The sequence below is a fragment of the Leopardus geoffroyi genome, chromosome A3 (assembly GCF_018350155.1).
Source record: "Leopardus geoffroyi isolate Oge1 chromosome A3, O.geoffroyi_Oge1_pat1.0, whole genome shotgun sequence".
In the NCBI taxonomy this organism is placed as follows: Eukaryota; Metazoa; Chordata; class Mammalia; order Carnivora; family Felidae; genus Leopardus; species Leopardus geoffroyi.
The window spans coordinates 18962567-18981851 of NC_059336.1; the positions used below are offsets into that span (position 1 = coordinate 18962567).

The 19285-nt window shown below is 41.8% G+C and overlaps 1 protein-coding gene across 12 annotated transcripts in view; it reads left to right on the forward strand.

Annotated features, from left to right (window-relative positions):
- The window catches only part of ZHX3 (zinc fingers and homeoboxes 3), a 131174-nt gene that overhangs the window by 94127 nt on the left and 17762 nt on the right, over nt 1–19285 (forward strand). The window contains exon 3 of one of the 12 annotated variants that reach the window (XM_045444598.1): nt 10345–10527. The exons of the other annotated variants lie outside the window; for them this stretch is intronic. The gene's annotated coding sequence lies outside the window, so the exon portion shown is untranslated. The remainder of the gene's footprint in view (nt 1–10344; nt 10528–19285) is intronic. 12 annotated transcript variants of the gene reach the window in all.

The following is a 19285-nucleotide window of genomic DNA, read 5'->3' on the forward strand; positions in this document are numbered from 1 at the left end:
ATTATTACCCTTATGGTACATCTCAATTTGGACAAGCCACAACTGAAGCGCTGAGTAGACACATGTGGCTCATGGCTACAGTATCAAACAGCGTATGTGTAGAATTTTCTGACCCTGGCAGAAACTCTTTAAACCAAACAAGCAGATTTGTTTTTAAGGATGTTGACTCTGCTGGCAGTGTTAGAAGTGGACAGAAGGGGAGAAAGAACTAAGGGCTAGAAGCTTGAAGGGTTGCTTTGGACTCCAAGCCAGAGCAGACGGGGGACTGAATTACAGTAAAGCACACAGGATGTGCCAGTAGCCCTTGTGTGTGGTGCACTTGCTTGGTGTCAGGCATAGTATTGCACCCCTTACCCCTCCACTTTATTCTTGCAGCAGCTCTGAGAGATTGAGTCTAACACCTCCACTTACAGAAGAGGAAATGCAAACACCGAAGACACAAGCACCTTGCTCAGGTTACCAGTAAAAGCTCATAGGTAGCAGAATCGGGACATAAACCAGGCCCGTCTGGCTCCAGATATTATGCCCTTAACCATTGGACTATGTCTCTCAAGGATGTAGACAGAAGGTCCAATGTGAAACATTTATAGACTTCTAGGATTTGACAACAGCCAGATAAGGGGAAGGTGGGCGAGGGCTGCATAAAGGATGCAGGAGTGACTTGGAGATCAGACCTGTTGCTTGGAAATCTGGATGAATGGTGGGAAGTGAGATGAAGATCTAGGCAGTAGAACATGATGGCTGAGTCTTTTGCTTATTTTGTTCTGTTTCTTTTGAGGTGTGAATGCCAGGTGAGGAGAGGCAGAAACTAAGTGTGTAGCTTTTAAAGAACTACAGGGAGCAGTGGCAGTTGGAAGTGATGGATTTGGAGCTTGACAGATAGTTTAGAGCTGGCAAGGACAATTTGGATGTCACTGTGTCACTTGGGGACAGGAGATCGCAAGGTCCTGGGCAGGGGGAGTTTGTTGCCTTGTGAAGAGCTTGTAGAGGCGTGGGTCTTAACCTCCTTTGGGTCCTGAATGACTTTGAGACTGGCTGAGAAGTTGGGAAGAGCCACTTGACCAATGACCTCGGTGCAAGTAGTTTGGACAGACTGGGAGGAGGCAGTGGAGCCTGCAGGGTGCCAAAGACCGACTGAGCAAGGAAGTTGAATAAGCTGGATGGTGGAGGCTGGCTCTGCGGGGGAGGGGGAGGAGGGAGGATGGGAGAGAGCCAGTTAAAGGGCCGACTTCTATTCTTATGAGACTTAAGTGGCATTTTAACTAAAGTCAGATGAATTTTATCATCCAAGATTGTCATAGAAACACCACCACCAAGCCAATATGTAATATTAAAGCTGCCCTAACAAACAGATAAACAAATACAACTTTTACCAAGTTTATGATGGGTGACACATCACATCCGTTCTCATATATGCCATCAGGAGAAGTTCTTAGAAACTTTTGATTTAGGCACTGGAAATCTCATGGAAAAAACATAAATATGCTTACTAGTTTGCATGTCCCCAAACACTCTCCTGAGCGTGGTAGTGGTGAGTGTGTGTGTGTGCACTCGTGTACCACGGGAAGAGAGTTGGAATGGGGGACACGTGTACATTATTCCCAGTTTGATGATGGTTGTGGGTATTTGATGATGGTTGTTGGTATTTTATATTTGTACAGTCATGGTCACTCTTGTTTTCATGATTTGTCATTGACTTTACTGTTTTATAGACTAGAGGAGGCTCAGGTGCTGAGACCTATTGCTCGTCCCTACCCCTGGGGGACCTTGGCACCTTAAGGTTGCTCCAGACGGATCCAAGAGCCCCCATGAGGCCCCAAATGCATCTTCCATCTAGCTTTCAACACCTGTGTCCTGATACCCCTCAGGACAACAACATGAAAGTGAGTGTGACCCTGAAGAGTTATAGGAAAATGTGGAACTTGTTGATCAAATCCAGTTGTCCCTTATGGTTAGACACCCTAAGATAAGGGGTGGATTTGCCTAGAACTACTCTGGTTCTAAGTCACAAGACTGATAAACCCAGTGAATATTATTTAATCATGCCTGTCAAGGGAAACTGACAACTTCCTTCTGAAATACTAACAGCATTCAAAACATTACTTATAGAGTGAACATATTAAAACTGTCCTGGACCACCTGGGGTAGCACCACAGTCCCACAGTATTCTGGGGACCGGGCCTCAGGCTCCTGCAACTCCGTTCTGCTCAGGCCTGGAGGGCTGCCCTACTCTGGATAAGGGATCTGGAGATTTTCCAACAGAGAGGATGAAGGAAAATTTTAATTAGCTTTCCTCCCTTCTTGATAAGGAAATAGATTTGAAATTTGACTTGTCAAAGTAAAAATAGAGAAACCTGGAGGACATCAGAAAGGACAGGGGAATGAGCTAAAGAGGGAGATGATTTGGTGACAAAAGCTGCCGGGTGGAGGCAAATGGGACTGCTATGACTGGGGCCGTGCTGCTGGCATCATTGGATTATGGAGAGCTTTAAAAATAATGATATATGGGGGTGCCTGGGTGGCTCAGTTGATTGAGCGTCTGACTTGATTTTGGCTCAGGTCATGACCCCGGGTTGTGGGATCAGGGCTCAAGTGGGGCTGTCTGCTGAGTGTGGAGCCTGCTTGAGATTCTCTCTTTCTCCCTCCCTCCCTGCCTATCTACCACTCGTGCATGCTCTATCTCATAGTAAATAAACTTTAAAAAAACAGTGATACATATATATCCAAGAGAATTGAAAGCAGGGTCTCAAAGAAATTTGTACACCCATGTTCATAGCATTATTCACAACAGCCAAAAGGTAGAAGCCACCTAAATGTCCATTGACAGATGAATGGATACAGAAAATGTGGTCTCTGTATACGGTGGAATATTATTCAGCCTTAAAAAGGAAGGAAATCATGTTGCCTGGGACAACATAGATGATAAACCTTGATGACGTTGTTACAAGTGAAATAAGCCAGTCACAGAAACACAAATACTGCGTAGTTCCACCTATATAGGAGATATTAAAGTAGTCAGACTGTTAGAAAGTGGAATGGTGGTTGCCAGGGCCTGGGGGGAGGGGGGAAAGGAAGTTGTTCGGTGGAAACAGAGTTTCAATTTTGCAAGAGGAAAAGGACTCTGAAGACGTGTTGCAGGGCAGTGTGCATATAGTTGGACTACTGTGCAGTACACTTAAAAATGGTTGAGATGGTAAATTTTATGTTTTTTTTTTTTTTTTTACCGTAATTAAAAACACAAGCAGGATAAATCAACGGATGTACCTTTTGCTGTTACACTAGATTATCATCCTCTTGTGGCTAGCCTGTGCGTGGTAGTTAGAGCAGCACGGATTGCTGCAGTGACTGTGACTTATCGCGTGCTTACTGTGTACCAGGAGGCACGCTGTATCCTTTTGTAACCCTATCAGTTCACTGAGCAGCGTGCCAGCTCTGCGAGGTAGGCATCGTTATCTGCACTTACCACTGGGAAGTCCGATCATGAGAGAGGAAGTTGTTTGCCCAGGAATACACGGGTCGTAATGAAAGGGTTTGGGGACAGACCCAGCCCTGTCTGATACTAGATTTGTAGCCCCATTCTCAGCTTCCGCTTATTCATCCGTTCATTCACTGAAAATCCTTACTATGTGCCAGGCCCTGTGCCCGCCACTGAGGATACCGTGGCCATAGGCCCTGATGTTACAGAGCTTAGAGCCTAGCTGGGGTGAGAGACAGTAAGCAGGAAAAGGTGTAAATGCAGATGCAGTGACCAGTTTTGGTAAATGTTATGAAAGAGACAGGGTGCTGCGTGGAGGACTGGTCAGCATGGAAGTTGGGGCCTGACGCAGACATGTTCCCAGAAGAGCTCACGAGGGCTGTGATTCTCAGGAAGAGAGGTGTGCCGCCACCACCACCGCCAGGGGAGTCTGCAGGGGCCTCACTGATCCAGATAACATGACTGAAATAAAGGACAAGAAACGAAAACATTCCCTCAAGACAAGAAGGTAGAATTCGAAGAGGCAAAGGGAAAGAAAGCCCAGAGCTCCTCTGTCAGGATTATAGACGAGTGTCTGAAAATGTGCAGCCCAGTGGCCTGTGATGAAAGAATCCCAGTCCTGCCAAATTCCAGTAGTGTTCTCTTGTTCCACTGGGCCACGTCACCCCTCTGGGCCTCAAATTCCTCATGTGCATGGGGAGAAAAAGAAAGTAAAACATCCACCTAGATAGGTTTCTGGTAGTATTAGTAGTGATAGTATAATCATTACAGCACTGCTCCTGTGTAATTGTCTTCTGATGGGGCTGCATCTCGAATGCTTAGTTCTAATTGCCACATTTTGAGAGTGACCTGGACAGATTAGGTGTATCCAAAGAGCAGGTCACTACAGAAAGTGTAGAATGAGTTTGGGATGCTTACCCTGCAGAGGTGAGTGCTGACAGGGGAAATGGTCATCTCTAGTGTGCACAGGCTGCTATGTGGACAGAGTGGTTGACTGAAGAGTGAACAATGAAGGGTGTTCACTTGTTCTGTGTCCATTCAAAAGGCAGATCTGAGGGGCGCCTGGGTGGCTCAGTCGGTTGAGCGTCGACTTCGGCTCAGGTCACGATCTCGCGGTTCGTGAGTTCGAGCCCTGCGTCAGGCTCTGGGCTGATGGCTTGGAGCCTGGAGCCTGCTTCCGATTCTGTGTCTCCCTCTCTCTCTGCCCCTCCCCCGTTCATGCTCTGTCTCTCTCTGTCTCAAAAATTAATAAACATTAAAAAAAAAAAAAAAAAAAGGCAGATCTGAAACCTGGGAATCAGGCCTAAGAAAGGAACTTCGCAATAAATGGTTATAAGCGATAATGAGCTCCTGGACCACGGGGCTACTCTAACTAGAGACTGGATAACAGGTTGCTGTAGGAGTCTTTAATTGGGAAGGATGTTGGTCTGCATATATGTCTGATTCCTTTGTCTTAGATGTTTCTAAGTTATTTTAGAACAGTGGCTTTAAGCTGGCAGCAGATGGAGTATATTTAGATGTTGTATTATATTTAGTTGTAGATGAAGTGGCCAATGTACACCATTACAGAAGTTCAACCAAAAGCCCATCTGTATTTATTAGAAATTTGAAATGTAAATGAGCGCCGCATGGCATTGACCTTCATCACAGGTTCTTGTCCTCTGCCCCAACCCCATTAGCCACTCACCTTTTCACTTGTTGCTATCTATATCAGCCCACACACTTTGGAAAATGTGCTAACATTTTTTCCATTTATACATTAATTCAAATTCTAATTGTTTTGAATACGTGGTACATTGACATTGTTGAGAATTTTAAAGGGTTCACTGGGAAAAGCTTCCCTGACTCCCTATTCCCCTGTCCAGAGGCAACCATGGTTATTAGCTTCTCATGTATTTGTCTAGAGATATTTTAAGTGTATACATACCTAAGCACATGTGTTTTTTTCTTTCTGCACTTTGCTTTTTTAAAAAGCATCCAACTCTTGAATTTGGCTCAGATCATCATCTCACAGTTTGTAGGATCGAGCCACATGTTGGGCTCTGCGCTGGGCATGGAGCCTGCTTAAGATTTTCTCTCTCTCCCTCCCTCCTCTGCTTGTGCACATATACACACTCCCTCTCTCCCTCCCTCTCTCTTGCTCTAAAAAACTTTTTTAATTAAAATTAAAAACCTGTATCAAGATGTCTTGAAGATTAATCCATAGTAGTATAAAAAGTGCTCCCTCATTCCTTTTCACAGGTGCATATTATCCTACTGGCCGTGTTGTGGACAAGGAGGCTATCTCCAGTCCCGTGTTATTACAGCATGGACAGTGGATTACCTTGCATGTCCACTATCGCACACGTGTACAAGTATATCTGCAGGCCATGTTCCTTGAGGCCGACTTGCTGACTCAAAGGGAATAAGCATTTGTAATTTTGTTAGCTATTGTTATATAGTTCTCAACAGAGGTTTTACCAGTTTTCTCTCTTGCAAGCAGTGTGAGTGCCTTACTTCCTCAAACCCTTGCCAAATCAGTATATTGTCAGACATTCTGAGCTTTTCCAAAGTAAGCAAAAGAAAGAATCTGAGTGCTTTTAATTAGCATTTCTCTTACTGGGAGTGAAATCAGTATCCTTTCTCCTGCGTACAGTCTTGCTGGGCTTTGTAGTGAGGCCATTGAAGAAAGTCATCGGTGCAGACTGAGCCTGGAAGGAGGCGGAGGAGCATCATATCCACAGGAGAGAGCCTGAGAGTTCTTTTTTAAATGAATGTTCGTGAGAGGTTCAAGCAGGCTCAGTCTCCTGCAAGCTAGTTAGCCCGTAAACTCTCTCACCCACATTGGAAAAATTCAATTAAAACAAAACAAATGTAATTCAGAAGTAAAACCACATCCAGAACAAACCATTTATATTGCTTTTTAAAATTTTTAGTCTTAAATTTAATAAAGTGATTTACTTTTGTATTTGAAACAAAATTTAGGATGCAAGTAACATAATATGTTTAAGTTTGCAAGGAGCTGCCCCGTGCTTCCCAGCGTGCAGGCTCTGACTGGTTGACTCTCAGGGTATCCTTTGATCCCTCAAGGTTTGCTCCCAGCCTCCTCCTGTCCCCAACTCCTCATCCCCCACCCTGCCCACCCTCTGTCCGCCTTCCCTTGGCTTTTGCGGTGAGCAGGTTTTGGCAAAGACCACAGTCTTTTCACTCGGAGCATTGGCATTGCACGGCCTCACTGCTCAGTAGCGGCCTGACCGTTAGTTCTCTAAAATGCTTCTGACCAAACTGGCCCCATCCAGTTTTTCACCTGGCAAGGAACCTTCCAGTCTTAACAGCACAGGTTTGCTTTTGAGTTTTGCAGTAAGCTTCCCAGGTTCAAACCTATCTTGGTTGATGGCAGGGCCATCCTTCAAGTCCCTCAGATCAGAAACCCAGGAGGTCTCCCTGATTGCTATGGATATAGTGTCCACACACTCCATCCAGTCCTTCAGGAAATCTTGTCGGCTCTACTTTGAAAACGTATTTAGAATCCAGCCACGTCTCTGCCTCCATCTGCACCATCCTGGTCCACGCTGCTGTCATCTGCTGCCCGGATAACCTCCTGACAGGTTTCCCGCTTCTCCACTTGTTTCTCCTGCTGTCTGTTCTCCACGCAGCCAGCAGAGGTGACCTGGAGACACAAGTTGGATCGGGTCAGCCCTTTCTGTTCCAAGCGCTCCCCGTGGCTCTGCCCACCTCAGGGAAACCAGGTCGTCATGGCACGTGGCTCTGCACAGTAGGCCTCCTCACCTCTCTGACCCTGTCTTCTCCCACCCTCTCGACTCCTCCCACCCGTCTGTCCTGGCCTCCATGCTGGCCTTTGAACCAGCCGGGCACATTGTCACTTCAGGGTCCATGCCAGCTTGTGTGCTCTTCCCACACATCCAGATGGCTCCCTGCCTCACCTCCAGGTCTCTGCTCCCGTGTCATGTTCTCAGGCCATTCCAGAAACCACGTTTCACACTGCAGCCTCATCCCTCCCCACCCAGTGTGGACTCCTTCTCCCTTCCCTGCTTTATTTCTCTCCATTGCACTTACAATTTGATTGATTTATTTGCTTTATGGTCTGTCTTCCAAACTAGAATGTAAACTCCAGGAAGGTAGAGATCTTTATTTATTTATTTATTTATTTATTTTTTAGATCTTGCTCATACTAAAGCATCTAGAACAGTGCCTGGCACAGGGTAGGTGCTTAGCAAACAGTTGTTAAATGAACTCTCTCTCTTTTCTTTACCAAACTTGTTCCTCAGAGTCTGTCAAACCTAAACTAAAATAAACAAGTGTACTTTGGTACTGGTACTGGTGATGTGAATTAAATCCAGGAGCACTCATCCCTATTTTTTGAGGAATCTCGCAGTGTAAATACTCAGGCATCATTTGGGTAACAACATGGGGAGAAATCAAGTATGACACAAGAAGTGTCATTAAGGAGAATGCTAAATCCATTCAGACTGTATCTGGAGGATTCAGTTTCGATTCAGGCGCCGCTCCTAAGAGGGCTGTAGACAAATAAGAACACGTTCAGAGAAAAGCAATGGGGAGGCGCAGACGGTCCAACCCGTGACACGAAGTGCAGGAACAAGAATGGGGAAAAGACTCCTAGGGAATAGGATCCCTTTTTTGAAATGTTGAGAAGGTGTTCTGTGGAAGATTACTAGGTCCACAGAGAAGATCTGTAGACCTGGAATCATTTCCTTACTCCCCTCCACCCCATCCCAAGCACATCTAGCTCTTGTGCAACCTGACGTTAGGAGAGAGGCCTTCCTAAAGAAAGTATAAAGAATATAAGTATAAATTTATAAAAAATAATAGATAGAGGCCACTGAAGATGCCTGTGCAGTGAGGGTCTCCAAAGCATCAGCTTCATTTGTTTCACGATAAATCCACCCCAGTCAGATTGCATATGCCAGCAAAACTGAGCTCCTTGTAATTCTCTGAACACACCATGTTTTCTCTTCCCTCGGTGGCTTCGCATAGAGTGTTCCCTGTCTAGAACACTCTTCTCAACAGTATCTACTCATCCTTTAACTTCTAATTCAAAGGTTACCTGTTCTGTGAGGCCTTAGCCGAGTCCTCCGGATAACTTAGGTGGTATGGCTTTTCCCACACCCTCACTGAATCCCATGCGTGCCTCCACTATGGTACCTGGCTTCTTGTTTGACTTTGGTTGATTTGTCAGGCTTCCCTTATACTGTGTATTGGTCAGGATGGGCTGGATTATGCCATAGTAACAAGCAAGTCCAAAAACCTCAGTGGCTTAAAACAGCAAAGGTTATTTCTTACTCGCACTGTGTGTATACATTGTGGGTCAGCTTTTGTTCTCACTTTATGCTAACAGAGTAGGCACAATCTGGAACACTGCCAGTTGTGGGCCAGAGAGTAAATAGTGAAGCAGAACATTGTACTTTCTCTTAAAGCTTTCTCCTAGAGATGGCATACTTGTCTACATTCCATTGGTTATAACTAATTGCAGGTGGTCAGGGAAATCCAACGTGACCCGTAGGCGAGGGAGCTCCAGAATATTGGCCAGTAGCCTCACAGCCTCAACAATTAGCTTCTTGAGAACAGGGGTGGCACAATTCTAAAAATCTTTATATACCCAGTATCTAGCACATGGTACTTAGCACATAGTAAGTCTTCAACTATTTTGAGTGAAAAATGTAGAGAGCGGAACCTAAAAGAAGGTAATTGCTTTCCGTTTACTGCAAGGAACCATTTCCAACCTCTTTTCAACCTCAATAGGTGCTGACCTTCCTGTCTCTGGAAGTATTCAAGCATAGGCTTTCCTAACTGGTTAGTGATATTTTCAACATAATTCATGCAAAGATGAGTGATTAGAGACTGATGTGGTCTCTAAAATCCCTTTAATTCTGGGTACTCTGTATTTATATCATAATCACCTTTCTGAGCTTGAGAAGGAATAAATTTGTGTTCACGGAAAAGGTGATAACATCTGACTGGAGCAGGCTATTTCTGTTGGTGACTTGAGAGAAACAAGAATGAGTTGAGGGGAATAAACAAGTAGAGGGCTCTGGCCCCAAGCCCTCCACTGAAGGGTGATTACTGAATGCACAAAGTATTGTGTCCCTTACAACCCAGAGCGTAAAAGGAGGCCAGCACTGGACTTGGCGTTGCTTTGACACTTGAGGATTCGGCTTAGAAACAGGCTTGAACTCTTTGTGATTCCTTTCTTTGTTTCAGCAAAACCTGATAATTGTAGCCAGCAGATCTGCTGGCCTGCCAAGGTTCTGCCCACACACATTCCTGAGGATGGACGGTTCCCTTGTGTTCTCTTTGTTATAGATTCCTGATGACTGACTTGGTCTAGTCACTTGGCCCTGCTGTAACAGAACTCTGTAGTCATACATAGGAGTAAATAACGTGCCCCCTCTTCTGACAGTGTAAAATGTTATACATATTAAGGATCATGGTAGCCCTGTCAAATCCTAATTAAAAAAAAAGACAACACTGGAATAATTCAGCTTCTAAAACCTTTGAGCCCTTGGTAAGTAGGCTCAAAATAATAGAATTAATAATGTAAATAATGTAAAAATAATTAAAGGTAGTGGGTTTATTATTCAGTTGGTATTCAGAGTGAATATGGTCTAAAAAACAACATGGGATTTAGTCAGAATATCAGGCTCGTCCACAGATCTGCTGTGTGACTTTGTCACGTCACCTCAATGCGAAGATGGGGGAAGGGACAATAACCACCGGCGACTTGGAAGGCTAGGGCGATGGATCAAAAGAAATGAAAGTACTTTGCAGGCTATGAAGCACTTTGAGTGATAACATGGAAGTAAATCCAGTTTCCTAGTTGGTCATGGAAATTTCTCGGCCTTTCTTTCTAGCATAGCGGTGGCGCCATCGGTGCAAATTGATCCTCTTGTGTGTGGTGTTATCTTAGACTGCAGAAGTCTCTTCAGATGGAACCTATTGATTCAATTCGGAGCTTCTGGCAGTGGTTCTCAGCACCAGCCACTGATCCCCACTGCTGGGATCACTTGACTCATGCTGAACAGTGATCCTGAAAGGTATCCACACGTTCGATCACTTATAGCCCTGACTGAATTCATATGAGAACCTGCCGGGTTTTTTGTTTTGTTTTGTTTGCACATCTGGCTCCAATACAACTTGTTGACATGCTTCGGGTGCTTAAGGGGTTCACTGATTTTTTTCAGCTACTGTGTGCAACTCCACGCAAATATGTGATATTTAGGATGTTTGTAAGTAGGGCTCTTTTTAAGTATCAAAATTCTGTAAGTAGGGCTCTTTTTAAGTATCAAAATTCTGCAAGGATTCTGCCTCCATTTGTGCCCTTATGGATTTCAGGGTGTCAAGCGTTCTTTGAATTGGTCAGATTCGTTGATGGATTAAGACCGTGAGTGGTCACCATCCCTCCACCTCCCTAGTCCAGGCCACAGCAGTTATCATGTATTGTTCCAGGCAAATGACCTCCACAAGTCAGGCTTAGCAAGTAAATGACAAGATAGTGATACCACTTAGGGGCTCCATGTTGACAAAGCCTGGGCACCCTTCCTGTGCAGATAACCTGCATCGAACCTCCCTGCTCTGTGTGAGCGACTTACAACCACCCCATATGCTGGCCTCTCCATTTGCAGGGTGTACTGCTCACTGGCACTATTAATTTTACCTATTTTAATATCTACTGATATATTTTTTTTTTTTAATTTTTTTTTTCAACATTTATTTATTTTTGGGACAGAGAGAGACAGAGCATGAACGGGGGAGGGGCAGAGAGAGAGGGAGACACAGAATCGGAAACAGGCTCCAGGCTCTGAGCCATCAGCCCAGAGCCCGACGCGGGGCTCGAACCCACGGACCGCGAGATCGTGACCTGGCTGAAGTCGGACGCTTAACCGACTGCGCCACCCAGGCGCCCCTCTACTGATATTTTTTAATTAAAAGCAATACATTGGGCACCTGGTGGCTCAGTCGGTTGAGTGACTTTAGCTCAGGTCATGATCTCGTGGTTCGTGAGTTCGAGCCCCACATCAGGCTCACTGCTGTCAGCCTGTCAGCATGAAGCCTGCTTGGGATCCTCTGTTCGCCTCTCCCCCCCCCGCCCCCGCCCCCGCCGCCACTTGCGCTCTCTCAAAAATAAATAAATATTTAAAAAGCAACACATGACTGTAACAAATTCAAACAATATAGAAAGCACAAAGTTACAAGAAAAAGGTGAATGTTCCTGTCTGTCCTAATAAAATCACTCACTATTCAATGGATCAGTATTTATTCTTTGTTCTTTTAAATTCTGTTTCTATTCAAGCAAATATAAGTCTACAAAGATTGTTCTTTAAAAAATGAAACATATTTTGCAGCACATTATATATTATTATTTAAATACGTCTTAGAGATGTATTCACATCAGTACCCATAGGTCTTAACCTTTTTAAATGGCTGCGTTTCATTTCCTAGTGCTAGCTCTATTGTGTGTTTCATCACCACCCGACTAATGGACGTTGTTGCTACTACGAAACGATGCAGTGGATAACCTGATTGAGATCTTTGTGATCATGTGCATGTATTTTTGTACTTCATCAGATTATGTGGGCTTTTCAGAGTGAAATGACTAGATAAAAGGAAAGGCCTTTTCAAGTTTTGATGGCTATTGCTAAATTGACCTCCATAAAAATTTCACCAATTTATACTCTCCTATTGCATGAATATGACACAGTCTGTTTTTCTGATTTTTGTCAATCTGTGAAGAAGGAGGAAGAGCCTCATTTAAAAAAATTTTTTTTAATGTTATTTTTGAGAGAGAGAGAGTGAGAGAGAGAGAGTGAGCGAGCACGAGAGGCTGAGGGGCAGAGGGAGAGGGAGACGCAGAATCCAGAGCAGCCTCCAGGCCCTGAGCTGTCAGCACAGACCCCAGTGCAGGCCCAAACTTAGCAACCATGAGGACATGACCTGAGCCAAAGTCAGATGCTCAATGGAAGGAGCCACTTAGGTGCCCCGAGCCTCATTTTTAATTTAATTTTCATTTCCCTAATTACCAGTGAGGTTGAGCATATTTTCTAGTTAATAGCTTGTGGTAATTTGCTTGTTCATTTCCTTGCCCCCTTTCTAGTATTTTTGTCATATACATTGTAAACATTATCGTCATCTTATAAATTTCCTCCCAGTGTGTCACTTATATCTAAGCCTTATTAATGGTTTCCTTTAGTAGTCAAAATTTATCATATTTATGAAGTCAAATCAATCATCCTTTTCTTTTGCAGTTGCTAGGTTTTAAGTCTTGCACAGAAAAAATTTTCAGCACAACTTAAAAAGATTTTTACTGAATTTTTTCTAATATGTTTGTGATTTTGTTTGTTGTATTTCTCTGTTAAATTCACCTGGAAATTATTTTTCTTTAAAATATTGGTGAGGATTGAACTTAGTTGCTCTAATACTTATTAATTTGCCTCACTTTCCCAACTGATTTAAAAATAGCACTGTTTTCATACTCTGAAAATTCCATATATGCAAAGTGTATCTAGATGATCTATTCATCCATTTATCATTTCTTATGCTGATAATACACTATTCTAATTACTCAAGCTTTAAATGTTTTTTTAATGTTTATTTTTGAGAGAGAGAGCGAGGGAGGGGCGGAGAGAGAGAGAGCGAGAGAGAGAAGAGAGAGAATCCCAGGCAGGCCCTGAAGTCAGTGCAGAGTCCAAGGTAGGTCTCGATCTCACGAACCATGAGATCATGACCAGAGCCAAAATTAAGAGTTGGATGCTTAACCACCCAGGCACCCCTCAAGTTTTAAATATGTTTTGATGTTGGGCACCTGGGTGGCTTAGTTGGTTGAGAAGCCAGCTTTGGCTCAGGTCATGATCTTGCGGTGTGAGCCGCAAACCGGCCTCTGTGCTGTCAGAGCCTGCTTTGGATTCTGTGTCTCCATCTCTCTCTCTCTCTCTCTCTCTCTCTCTCTCTCTGCCCCTCCCCTGCTTGTGCGTGCTCTGAAAAATAAATAAATAAACATTAAAAAAATATGTTTTGATGTCTTGTAAAGCAAGTTCATCTAAATAGTTTTGTTTTAAAACTTAAAGCTGTTTTGTGCTTTTTGCCTTCCAGAGGAATTTCAGATTTAGCTTGTCAAATTCTATAAAGAATCCTGATGGCAATTCCTCAAACATTTTTTTAATAAAAACTTTCAGACATACAGAAAAATTGAACTAATTTTATAGTGAACACCCACATCCTCATCCCCTAGACTTTACCGTCCCCATTTTACAGTACTTGCATTACCTGCTGGCATTTTGATTGTGATTGTGATTGTGCTGGATTTAGAGATTAATCTAGAGAGGACTGACATCTACATAGTTCTGAATCTTTGCCTCCAGGAATATACTATGACTCTCCACTTATTTAGGTCTTCTTTTTTGTTCTTGTTAGAGTTTTGCAGTTTTTGCCATATAGATATTGCCCATGTTTTTACAAAGGTTTACTCTGAGATCTTTTCCAGTTTTGGTTGTTAATGTGAATGGGCTCTCCACCACCCCCTCCCATTTCCTTCTCTAATGGATTATTTTTGGCATAGGGGAAATGTAATGATTTGTGTGTATTGCAAATGTATCTCATCATTTTTTTAAGCTTATTTATGTTTTGAGAGGGATAGCATAAGCAGAGGAGGGGCAGAGAGAATCCCAAGCAGGCTCTGCACTATCAGCACAGAGCCCAATGTGGGGCTCGATCTCATGACCATGAGATCATGACCTGAGCCGAAGTCAAGAGTTGGATGCTTAACCGACTGAGCCACCTAGGAGCCCCTATCTCATCCTCTTACCCAGTCCTCTTATTAGTTATAACAGTTTTTCAGGAGATTTTCTTATTCATGTGCAAATAACACCAGTTTGTCTCATCTTATTGTCTAGGATCCCATTACAATGTTAAATAATGATAGTGGGAATTCTTATCTTGTTCCTGAGTTGAGTGTTTCACTACTAGGTGTCATGTTTGTTGTGGTTTCTGGTAGAAATCCTTTATCTCAGGACGTTTCCCTCTCTTTTCCTTCATTCCCTAAATCTTTTAAAAAATGAGAGTTTAGACCGAAACAATAGTAGAGACCATTTGAACCTGTGAGACACATACAGAACCCTCCACTCAACAACAGCAGAATGTGCATGCGCCTTCTTCTCAAGTGCACCTGGAACATTCTCTGGGATGGATCATATATTAGGACATAAAACAAAGCCCTAACAAATTTTAAAAGATTGAAATTATACCAAGTGCCTTTTCCAACCACATTTCTTTGTGGTTGGAAATGAGATGAAATGAAATGAAACAAATCACTAGCAAAAAGAAAACTGGAAAATCCACAAATATGTGGAAACTAAACAACACACTCTTGAACAACCAATGGGTCAAAGAAATCACAAGGGGAACTGGAAAATATCTTGAAACAAATGAAAACACAAACATAACATACCAAAACTTATGGATGCAGCAAAAGCAGTACTAAGAGGGTCAATTATAGTGGTAAATGTTTACATTTAAAAAAAGGAAGATCTCAAATCAACAAATCACTCTGCACCTCCAGGAACTAGGAAAAGAACAAACTAATCCCAAAGTTAGCAGAAGGAAGAGAACAATAAAGATGAAAGCAAAAATAAAATACAGAATAGAAAAACAATAGAAGCCAGTGAAACAGAGTTGGTTTTTTGAAAAGATCAACAAACTTTGGCACACCCTTAAAACAAATTGGCACGCCCTTAGCCAGACTAAGAAAAAAGAGAGGAGACCCAATGACAAAAATCAGAGATAAAAGAGAAGACAGTACAACTGATGCCACAAAAATTAAAAGGATCACAGGAGACTATTAGGAACAATTATATGCCAACACATTGGGTAACCTAGAAAGAATGGATACATTCCTGGAAACACACAACCTACCAAGACTAGATGATGAGGAACTATTAAAGATCTGGTCAGACTTCTAACTAGTAAGGAGACTTGAATCAGTAATCAAAAAGCTCTCCACAAAGAAAAGCCCAGGACCAGACAGCTTCACTGGATATTTCTACCAAGCACTTAAAAAAAATGACACCAAACCTTCTCAAACTCTTCCAAAAATTGAAAAGAAGGGAACACTTCCAAACTCATTTTATGAGGTAAGCATTACCCTGATACTGAAACAAAGATATAACAAAAAAGCCACTGACCATATTTCTGATTACTGTTGATACAAAAGTGCTTAACAAAATACTAGTAAATCAAATTCAATAGCACATTAAAAGGATTATATAGGGGCGCCTGGGTGGCGCAGTCGGTTAAGCGGCCGACTTCAGCCAGGTCACGATCTCGCGGTCCGTGAGTTCGAGCCCCGCGTCGGGCTCTGGGCTGATGGCTCAGAGCCTGGAGCCTGTTTCCGATTCTGTGTCTCCCTCTCTCTCTGCCCCTCCCCCATTCATGCTCTGTCTCTCTCTGTCCCCAAAAAAATAAATAAACATTGAAAAAAAAAAAATTAAAAAAAAAAAAAAAAGGATTATATACCATAACCAAGTGGGCTTATTCCTGGAACCCAAGGAATGTACTACTTATGAAAATCAATGTAATATACCACATTAACAGACTGAGGGACCAAAACCATAGGATTATCTCAATTGATGCAGAAAGAGCACTTGATAAGATTAGACATCTTTCATGATAACACTCCAAAAACTAGGAATGGAAGGTAATTACCTCGACATAATAAAGGCCATATATGAAAAGTCCACAGCTAACATTATGCTTAATGGTAAAAAACTGAAAGCTTTTCCTTTAAGATCAGGAGCAAGTCAAGGATGCCCACTCACACCACTTCTATTTCAACTTACTACCGGAAATCTTAGCAGAGCAATTAGTCAAGAAAAATAAAGGCATCCAACTTGGAAAGGAAGAGGTCAAATTATCTCTCTTCACAGATGATATGATCATATATGTAGAAAACCCTTAAGCTTCCACAAAAATAACTGTCATAACAAAAGAATTCAGCAAAGTTGCAGGACACAAAGTCAACACACAAAAATCGGTTGTGTTTCTATATACTAGAAGTGAAAAATCTAAATAGGAAAACAGACTCATTTACAGTCGCCTCAAAAGAACAAAATAACTAGAGAGCCCAAAGACTCATACACCAAACACTACAAAACAGTATCAAAAGAGACTAAAGAAGACCCAAGTAAAAAGAAAGACATCTTATGTTCATGGATTAAAAGACTTAATGTTGCTAAAATGTCCTTACTACTCAAACCAATCTACAGATTCAATGCAATTTTTATTAAAATCCTAAAGGCATTTTTTTTTTGCAGAAATGGGAAAAATCCTGAAATTCATATGGAATTTCAAAGGACCCTGAATAGCCAAAACAGTCTTGAGAAAGGAAAGCAAAGCTGGAGGCCTAACAAATCCTAATTTCAAAATATATTACAAAACTACAGTAAGAAAAATTGTATGGTACTGGCATAAAGATGGACATAGACGAATGGAACAGAGTAATAGCCCAGAAATAAACTCTTGCATATGTAGTTAAATGATTTCCAACAGGTGTGCCAAGGCTACTGCACAATGGAGAAAGGATAGTCCCTTCAACAAATGGTACAGGAAAAACTGGATCTCCACATGCAAAAGAATGAAGTTGGACCGTTACCTCACACCGTATACAAAAATTAACTCAAAATAGATGAAAGACCTAAACATAAAAGCTGAAACTATAAAACTTCAAGAAGAAAATATAGGGGTGAGGGCTTCATGACATTGGTTTGGTAATGATTTCTTGGATATGACATGGAAAGCACAAGCAATAAAAGCGAAAATAGACAATGACTATAGACAAATAGACAAATTTGACTATCAGATTTGACTATATCAAACTTAAAAATTTCTGCACCTCAAAGGAAACAATCTAACAGACTGAAAAGGTGACCTATGGAATAGGAGGAAATACTTGTAAACTGTGTTATCTGATAAGGATTAGTGTCTAGAATATATAAAAAAATCCTATAACACAACAAATAACCTGATTGAAAAATGAACCAAGAACTTGAATAGATTTTTCTCCAAAGAAACTGTACAAATGACCAACAAGTATATGAAAAGATGTTCAGCATCACTAATCATTAGGGAAATTCAAATCAAACCAAATGAGGTATCACCTCATACACGTTAGGGTGGTCACCATTAAAACAAACATACAAACAAAGAAACAAACAGAAAATAACAAGTGTTGGTGAGGATGTGGAGAAATTCATTGTTCGTGGGAATGTAAAATGGTGTATCTGCTATGGAAAATATTATGAAGGTTCTTAGAAAATCAGAAATAGAATTACCATATGTCCAGCAAGCCTACTTCGGGGTATATATGCAAAAGTATCAAAAGCAGGGGTTCAGAGAGATATTTGTACACCCTTGTTCACAACAGCATTATTCACAATAGGCCAAACATGGAAGCATCCTAAATATTCTTCAAAAGATGAATGGATAAAATGTGGCATATATGTACAATGGAATGCTATTCATCCTTAAAAAGGAAGGAAATCCTGTCACATGGTATAACACGAATTAACTTTGAGGACATTATCCCAAGTGAAAGAAGCCAGTCACACAAAGACAAATACTGCATGCTTCTACTTTTATGAGGTATCTAAATTTGCTGGACTCACAGAAGCAGAAAGTAGAATGATGGTTTCCAGGGGTTAGGGAGGGGGGAAAAGGAATCCATTGTTGTTCAGTGGGTTTACAGTTTCAGTTTTGCAAGATGAAGAGAGTTCTGGAGATAGGATACACGAGAATGTGCATATAGTTTACTGTGCTGGACACTTCAAAGTAGTTGAGATGGTACATTTTATAGTGTGTGGTTTTTACCACAATAAAAAATTGAGAGAGCCTGGGTGGCTCAGTCAGTTGAGCGTCTGACTCTTGATTTTGGCTCAGGTCAGGATCCCAGGGTTGTGGGATTGAACCCATATCGGGCTCCATGCTGAGTGTGGAGCCTGCTTAGGATTCATTCATTTATTCATTCATTCTCTCTCTCTCTCTTAAAAAAAATTGAGAGTATAATCTTATTAAATGCTGTTTTGGTTCTTCTCCTTTAATTAATTAATGAAATTAATTTTTTAAGGAAATTTCCTAATATTTAAGACACTTTGAAATCTTGGCATAAACCACAGCTTCATTTATGACAGATTATGAGCCAATTTCCTTAATATATGGAGGACTCTCTATAATGCTAAGCAAAATAAGTCTGTCAGAGAAAGACAAATATCCTATGATTTCACTCATATGTGGAATTTAAGAAATGGAAGAAAAAAAAAAAAAACAGACAAACAAAAAAATGGACTCTTCCCTAGAGAGAACAAACTGATGGTTACCAGAGGGCAGGTGGATGGCGGGATGGGGGAAACTGTTGAAGGGGATTAAGAGTACACTTGTCGGTTATGATGAGCACTGAGTGCTATATGGGATTGTTGAATCACTATGTTGTACCCCTGAAACTAATACAGCACACTATATGTTAACTATCCTGGAATAAAAACATATATATGGAGGACTCTCAAAATCCCCTAGAACAATGGACAAAAAAGAATTTGTTACAAAATGTCAATGATATGTGAGAAGGTTTTCAGCCATGCCTGTAAAGAAATGCAAGTTAAAACAATTGTCACCAGTTTTTTGTGTGTCAAATTAGCAAAGACTAATAGTAACTATATGCAGTGATAGTGAGGGCACTCTAGTTCTCTGGTGGTGAGAGTGAAAATCAGTATCTATTTGGAGGGCAACTTTGTATTTTACTAACAATATTTT